This window comes from Diprion similis, chromosome 10 (genome assembly GCF_021155765.1).
Source record: "Diprion similis isolate iyDipSimi1 chromosome 10, iyDipSimi1.1, whole genome shotgun sequence".
NCBI classification, from domain to species: Eukaryota; Metazoa; Arthropoda; class Insecta; order Hymenoptera; family Diprionidae; genus Diprion; species Diprion similis.
The window spans coordinates 14,631,758-14,640,289 of record NC_060114.1 but is presented as its reverse complement, the minus strand read 5'-3'; positions in this window follow the sequence as shown (position 1 = coordinate 14,640,289).

The following is an 8,532-nucleotide window of genomic DNA, read 5'->3' as shown; positions in this document are numbered from 1 at the left end:
TTAGAAACAATTCGAATGACACTTCCTAGACTGATTGGACACCAAGGATAGCATAAAAGGTATTTAGAGCAACGTGGGACCGACACTTGAGAAGAAAAGAAGAATATACGAAGATGTCGATGTGGGTATTATTCATCTCACTCCAGATTACGCGAAATAGTAATAACACAATATTATACATCTCGTATCCTTCAAAGGTACATTGCATGTGAACTCAAGCTGAAACTTTAACTGCGTTTACAAACTTCAATAACGACCACCTCAGTCTACATTGTTCATTTTCTGTTTCATGAAATATACATACGTATTTTTTTCCTTTGATAGTAGTGAGACTTCCCATGTAACATTCGTTCAATATGCTGCACTTTATTTTGTGTTAAATTCATTACTATTGGACATGTTGTACTAATTACATCGATTAGTAGATAACGTTATAATAATGACTAGTATAATATATCATTATTGGGATAATGTATTAGTATAACATATCCTAATTACACTATCCAGAAACTTTGGTAAGGTAATATACACTGACACCTGAACACTTGTACCAGAACTGAGGCACACTAAATAAACTCGAACTCAAACTTTGTAGCTGTGAGTTTGTGATTTTCCACTTTCCCCTCTTTGAAAATCCGTTGCATATTCGATATGTCCCAGCCGTGGGTTATGATTTGTTGAGCGCGCAGCATATCAAGACTGAGCACTATGGGTATGAATAGATCGATTTCAGTACGATCCAAAGTGGGCCTAATTTCGGATGAAAAACCGGAACGAATTAGCCATGCGTTTTTGCGGTTTTTAGAGCTCGGAAAATTTGCGACTCATAATCATTTTCCGGGACTCTTTTTCCGTTGATCGGACCCTCTGGAATCCGGAAAAGACATCAAAAAGTGCGTAGAACTAACAGCAGGTAAGTTCCGAAGGAGATATTCCGTTTTTCGGCTGTAACTTTCGATCCGTTGCTCGCAGCGTATTGGGACTGCGCTCAATCGATTTCTCTCGCAAAATTACGTCGGAATAGTGTTCTAAAAAATTAATCGCAGCACTTTTCAAACTCGTCGAAATTTTCGCTAAAAATCCAAAGGGGTTAGCCTTACTTTTCTTGCGATTTTTGGAGCTGAAAATTTCTGGTCTCTGAATCGATTTGTATGACCGTTTCTAGGCTAATTGGAACCCCAGGAACTCAAAAAACACAGTGAAAAAAGCGTAGGACCAACAGCAGAGAAATGACGATGAAAATCTGCAGTTTTTTGGCTGTAACTTTTGATCCGTTGCTCGCAGCGTATTGGGACTGCGCCCAATCGATTTCTCTCGCGAAATTACGTCGGAATAGTGCCCGAAAAAATTGATCGCGGGACTTTTCAAACTCGTCGAAATTTTCGCCAAAAATCCAAAGGGGTTAGCCTTACTTTTTTGGCGATTTTTGGAGCCGAAAATTTCTGGTCCCCGAATCGATTTGTATGACCGTTTCTAGGCTAATTGGAACCCCAGGAACTCAAAAAACACAGTAAAAAATGCGTAGGACCAACAGCAGAGAAATGACGATGAAAATCTGCAGTTTTTTGGCTGTAACTTTTGATCCGTTGCTCGCAGCGTATTGGGACTGCGCCCAATCGATTTCTCTCGCAAAATTACGTCGGAATAGTGCCCTAAAAAATTAATCGCAGCATTTTTCAAACTCGTCGAAATTTTCGCCAAAAATCCAAAGGGGTTAGCCTTACTTTTTTGGCGATTTTTGGAGCCGAAGATTTCTGGTCTCCGAATCGATTTGTATGACCGTTTCTAGGCTAATTGGAACCCCAGGAACTCAAAAAACACAGTAAGAAAAGCGAAGGACCAACAGCAGAGAAATGACGATGAAAATCTGCAGTTTTTTGGCTGTAACTTTTGATCCGTTGCTCGCAGCGTATTGGGACTGCGCTCAATCGATTTCTCTCGCAAAATTACGTCGGAATAGTGCCCTAAAAAATTAATTGCAGCACTTTTCAGAGTCGACGAAATTTTCGCTAAAAATCCAAAGGGGTTAGCCTTACTTTTTTGGTGATTTTTTGAGCCGAAAATTTCTGGTCTCCGAATCAATTTGTATGACCGTTTCTAGGCTAACTGGAACCCCAGGAACTCAAAAAACACAGTAAAAAATGCGTAGGACCAACAGCAGAGAAATGACGATGAAAATCTGCAGTTTTTTGGCTGTAACTTTTGATCCGTTGCTCGCAGCGTATTGGGACTGCGCCCAATCGATTTCTCTCGCAAAATTACGTCGGAATAGTGTCCTAAAAAATTAATCGCAGCACTTTTCAAACTCGTCGAAATTTTCGCCAAAAATCCAAAGGGGTTAGCCTTACTTTTTTGGCGATTTTTGGAGCCGAAAATTTCTGGTCTCCGAATCGATTTGTATGACCGTTTCTAGGCTAATTGGAACCCCAGGAACTCAGAAAACACAGTGAAAAAAGCGTAGGACCAACAGCAGAGAAATGACGATGAAAATCTGCAGTTTTTTGGCTGTAACTTTTGATCCGTTGCTCGCAGCGTATTGGGACTGCGCCCAATCGATTTCTCTCGCGAAATTACGTCGGAATAGTGCCCTAAAAAATTGATCGCGGGACTTTTCAAACTCGTCGAAATTTTCGCCAAAAATCCAAAGGGGTTAGCCTTACTTTTTTGGCGATTTTTGGAGCCGAAAATTTCTGGTCTCCGAATCGATTTGTATGACCGTTTCTAGGCTAATTGGAACCCCAGGAACTCAAAAAACACAGTGAAAAAAGCGTAGGACCAACAGCAGAGAAATGACGATGAAAATCTGCAGTTTTTTGGCTGTAACTTTTGATCCGTTGCTCGCAGCGTATTGGGACTGCGCCCAATCGATTTCTCTCGCGAAATTACGTCGGAATAGTGTCCTAAAAAATTAATCGCAGCACTTTTCAAACTCGTCGAAATTTTCGCTAAAAATCCAAAGGGGTTAGCCTTACTTTTCTAGCGATTTCTGGAGCCGAAAATTTCTAGTCTCCGAATCGATTTGTATGACCGTTTTTCGGCTAATTGGAACCCCAGGAACTCAAAAAGCACAGTAAAAAAAGCGTAGGACCAACAGCAGAGAAATGACGATGAAAATATGCAGTTTTTTGGCTGTAACTTTTGATCCGTTGCTCGCAGCGTATTGGGACTGCGCCCAATCGATTTCTCTCGCAAAATTACGTCGGAATAGTGCCCTAAAAAATTAATTGCAGCACTTTTCAGAGTCGACGAAATTTTCGCTAAAAATCCAAAGGGGTTAGCCTTACTTTTTTGGCAATTTTTGGGGCCGAAAATTTCTGGTCTCCGAATCGATTTGTATGACCGTTTCTAGGCTAATTGGAACCCCAGGAACTCAAAAAACACAGTAAAAAATGCGTAGGACCAACAGCAGAGAAATGACGATGAAAATCTGCAGTTTTTTGGCTGTAACTTTTGATCCGTTGCTCGCAGCGTATTGGGACTGCGCCCAATCGATTTCTCTCGCGAAATTACGTCGGAATAGTGTCCTAAAAAATTAATCGCAGCACTTTTCAAACTCGTCGAAATTTTCGCTAAAAATCCAAAGGGGTTAGCCTTACTTTTCTAGCGATTTCTGGAGCCGAAAATTTCTAGTCTCCGAATCGATTTGTATGACCGTTTTTCGGCTAATTGGAACCCCAGGAACTCAAAAAGCACAGTAAAAAAAGCGTAGGACCAACAGCAGAGAAATGACGATGAAAATATGCAGTTTTTTGGCTGTAACTTTTGATCCGTTGCTCGCAGCGTATTGGGACTGCGCCCAATCGATTTCTCTCGCAAAATTACGTCGGAATAGTGCCCTAAAAAATTAATCGCAGCACTTTTCAAACTCGTCGAAATTTTCGCCAAAAATCCAAAGGGGTTAGCCTTACTTTTTTGGCGATTTTCGGAGCCGAAAATTTCTGGTCCCCGAATCGATTTGTATGACCGTTTCTAGGCTAATTAGAACCCCAGGAACTCAAAAAACACAGTAAAAAATGCGTAGGACCAACAGCAGAGAAATGACGATGAAAATCTGCAGTTTTCTGGCTGTAACTTTTGATCCGTTGCTCGCAGCGTATTGGGACTGCGCCCAATCGATTTCTCTCGCGAAATTACGTCGGAATAGTGCCCTAAAAAATTATTCGCAGCACTTTTAAAACTCGTCGAAATTTTCGCCAAAAATCCAAAGGGGTTAGCCTTACTTTTTTGGCGATTTTTGGAGCCGAAAATTTCTGGTCTCCGAATCGATTTGTATGACCGTTTCTAGGCTAATTGGAACCCCAGGAACTCAAAAAACACAGTAAAAAAAGCGTAGGACCAACAGCAGAGAAATGACGATGAAAATCTGCAGTTTTTTGGCTGTAACTTTTGATCCGTTGCTCGCAGCGTATTGGGACTGCGCCCAATCGATTTCTCTCGCAAAATTACGTCGGAATAGTGTTCTAAAAAATTAATCGCAGCACTTTTCAAACTCGTCGAAATTTTCGCTAAAAATCCAAAGGGGTTAGCCTTACTTTTCTTGCGATTTCTGGAGCTGAAAATTTCTAGTCTCCGAATCGATTTGTATGACCGTTTTTCGGCTAATTGGAACCCCAGGAACTCAAAAAACACAGTAAAAAAAGCGTAGGACCAACAGCAGAGAAATGACGATGAAAATATGCAGTTTTTTGGCTGTAACTTTTGATCCGTTGCTCGCAGCGTATTGGGACTGCGCCCAATCGATTTCTCTCGCAAAATTACGTCGGAATAGTGTCCTAAAAAATTAATCGCAGCACTTTTCGAACTCGTCGAAATTTTCGCCAAAAATCCAAAGGGGTTAGCCTTACTTTTTTGGCGATTTTTGGAGCCGAAAATTTCTGGTCTCCGAATCGATTTGTATGACCGTTTCTAGGCTAATTGGAACCCCAGGAACTCAGAAAACACAGTGAAAAAAGCGTAGGACCAACAGCAGAGAAATGACGATGAAAATCTGCAGTTTTTTGGCTGTAACTTTTGATCCGTTGCTCGCAGCGTATTGGGACTGCGCCCAATCGATTTCTCTCGCGAAATTACGTCGGAATAGTGCCCTAAAAAATTAATCGCAGCACTTTTCAAACTCGTCGAAATTTTCGCCAAAAATCCAAAGGGGTTAGCCTTACTTTTTTGGCGATTTTTGAAGCCGAAAATTTCTGGTCTCCGAATCGATTTGTATGACCGTTTCTAGGCTAATTGGAACCCCAGGAACTCAAAAAACACAGTAAAAAAAGCGTAGGACCAACAGCAGAGAAATGACGATGAAAATCTGCAGTTTTTTGGCTGTAACTTTTGATCCGTTGCTCGCAGCGTATTGGGACTGCGCCCAATCGATTTCTCTCGCAAAATTACGTCGGAATAGTGTTCTAAAAAATTAATCGCAGCACTTTTCAAACTCGTCGAAATTTTCGCTAAAAATCCAAAGGGGTTAGCCTTACTTTTCTTGCGATTTTTGAAGCCGAAAATTTCTAGTCTCCGAATCGATTCGTATGACCGTTTTTCGGCTAATTGGAACCCCAGGAACTCAAAAAACACAGTTAAAAAAGCGTAAAATCAACAGCAGAGAAATGACGATGGAATTCTGCAGTTTTTTGGCTGTAACTTTTGATCCGTTGCTCGCAGCGTATTGGGACTGCGCCCAATCGATTTCTCTCGCGAAATTACGTCGGAATAGTGCCCTCAAAAATTAATCGCAGCACTTTTCAAACTCGTCGAAATTTTCGCCAAAAATCCAAAGGGGTTAGCCTTACTTTTTTGGCGATTTTTGGAGATGAAAATTTCTGGTCTCCGAATCGATTTGTATGACCGTTTCTAGGCTAATTGGAACCCCAGGAACTCAAAAAACACAGTAAAAAAAGCGTAGGACCAACAGCAGAGAAATGACGATGAAAATCTGCAGTTTTTTGGCTGTAACTTTTGATCCGTTGCTCGCAGCGTATTGGGACTGCGCCCAATCGATTTCTCTCGCAAAATTACGTCGGGATAGTGCCCTCAAAAATTGATCGCAGCACTTTTCAAACTCGTCGAAATTTTCGCCAAAAATCCAAAGGGGTTAGCCTTACTTTTTTGGCGATTTTCGGAGCCGAAAATTTCTGGTCTCCGAATCGATTTGTATGACCGTTTCTAGGCTAATTGGAACCCCAGGAACTCAAAAAACACAGTAAAAAAAGCGTAGGACCAACAGCAGAGAAATGACGATGAAAATCTGCAGTTTTTTGGCTGTAACTTTTGATCCGTTGCTCGCAGCGTATTGGGACTGCGCCCAATCGATTTCTCTCGCGAAGTTACGTCGGAATAGTGCCCTAAAAAATTAATCGCAGCACTTTTCAAACTCGTCGAAATTTTCGCCAAAAATCCAAAGGGGTTAGCCTTACTTTTTTGGCGATTTTTGGAGCCGAAAATTTCTGGTCTCCGAATCGATTTGTATGACCGTTTCTAGGCTAATTGGAACCCCAGGAACTCAAAAAACACAGTAAAAAAAGCGTAGGACCAACAGCAGAGAAATGACGATGAAAATCTGCAGTTTTTTGGCTGTAACTTTTGATCCGTTGCTCGCAGCGTATTGGGACTGCGCCCAATCGATTTCCCTCGCAAAATTACGTCGGAATAGTGCCCTAAAAAATTAATCGCAGGACTTTTCAAACTCGTCGAAATTTTCGCCAAAAATCCAAAGGGGTTAGCCTTACTTTTTTGGCGATTTTTGGAGCCGACAATTTCTGGTCCCCGAATCGATTTGTATGACCGTTTCTAGGCTAATTGGAACCCCAGGAACTCAAAAAACACAGTAAAAAATGCGTAGGACCAACAGCAGAGAAATGACGATGAAAATCTGCAGTTTTTTGGCTGTAACTTTTGATCCGTTGCTCGCAGCGTATTGGGACTGCGCCCAATCGATTTCTCTCGCGAAATTACGTCGGAATAGTGCCCTCAAAAATTAATCGCAGCACTTTTCAAACTCGTCGAAATTTTCGCCAAAAATCCAAAGGGGTTAGCCTTACTTTTTTGGCGATTTTTGGAGCCGAAAATTTCTGGTCTCCGAATCGATTTGTATGACCGTTTCTAGGCTAATTGGAACCCCAGGAACTCAAAAAACACAGTAAGAAAAGCGAAGGACCAACAGCAGAGAAATGACGATGAAAATCTGCAGTTTTTTGGCTGTAACTTTTGATCCGTTGCTCGCAGCGTATTGGGACTGCGCTCAATCGATTTCTCTCGCAAAATTACGTCGGAATAGTGCCCTAAAAAATTAATTGCAGCACTTTTCAGAGTCGACGAAATTTTCGCTAAAAATCCAAAGGGGTTAGCCTTACTTTTTTGGTGATTTTTTGAGCCGAAAATTTCTGGTCTCCGAATCAATTTGTATGACCGTTTCTAGGCTAACTGGAACCCCAGGAACTCAAAAAACACAGTAAAAAATGCGTAGGACCAACAGCAGAGAAATGACGATGAAAATCTGCAGTTTTTTGGCTGTAACTTTTGATCCGTTGCTCGCAGCGTATTGGGACTGCGCCCAATCGATTTCTCTCGCAAAATTACGTCGGAATAGTGTCCTAAAAAATTAATCGCAGCACTTTTCAAACTCGTCGAAATTTTCGCCAAAAATCCAAAGGGGTTAGCCTTACTTTTTTGGCGATTTTTGGAGCCGAAAATTTCTGGTCTCCGAATCGATTTGTATGACCGTTTCTAGGCTAATTGGAACCCCAGGAACTCAGAAAACACAGTGAAAAAAGCGTAGGACCAACAGCAGAGAAATGACGATGAAAATCTGCAGTTTTTTGGCTGTAACTTTTGATCCGTTGCTCGCAGCGTATTGGGACTGCGCCCAATCGATTTCTCTCGCGAAATTACGTCGGAATAGTGCCCTAAAAAATTGATCGCGGGACTTTTCAAACTCGTCGAAATTTTCGCCAAAAATCCAAAGGGGTTAGCCTTACTTTTTTGGCGATTTTTGGAGCCGAAAATTTCTGGTCTCCGAATCGATTTGTATGACCGTTTCTAGGCTAATTGGAACCCCAGGAACTCAAAAAACACAGTGAAAAAAGCGTAGGACCAACAGCAGAGAAATGACGATGAAAATCTGCAGTTTTTTGGCTGTAACTTTTGATCCGTTGCTCGCAGCGTATTGGGACTGCGCCCAATCGATTTCTCTCGCGAAATTACGTCGGAATAGTGTCCTAAAAAATTAATCGCAGCACTTTTCAAACTCGTCGAAATTTTCGCTAAAAATCCAAAGGGGTTAGCCTTACTTTTCTAGCGATTTCTGGAGCCGAAAATTTCTAGTCTCCGAATCGATTTGTATGACCGTTTTTCGGCTAATTGGAACCCCAGGAACTCAAAAAGCACAGTAAAAAAAGCGTAGGACCAACAGCAGAGAAATGACGATGAAAATATGCAGTTTTTTGGCTGTAACTTTTGATCCGTTGCTCGCAGCGTATTGGGACTGCGCCCAATCGATTTCTCTCGCAAAATTACGTCGGAATAGTGCCCTAAAAAATTAATTGC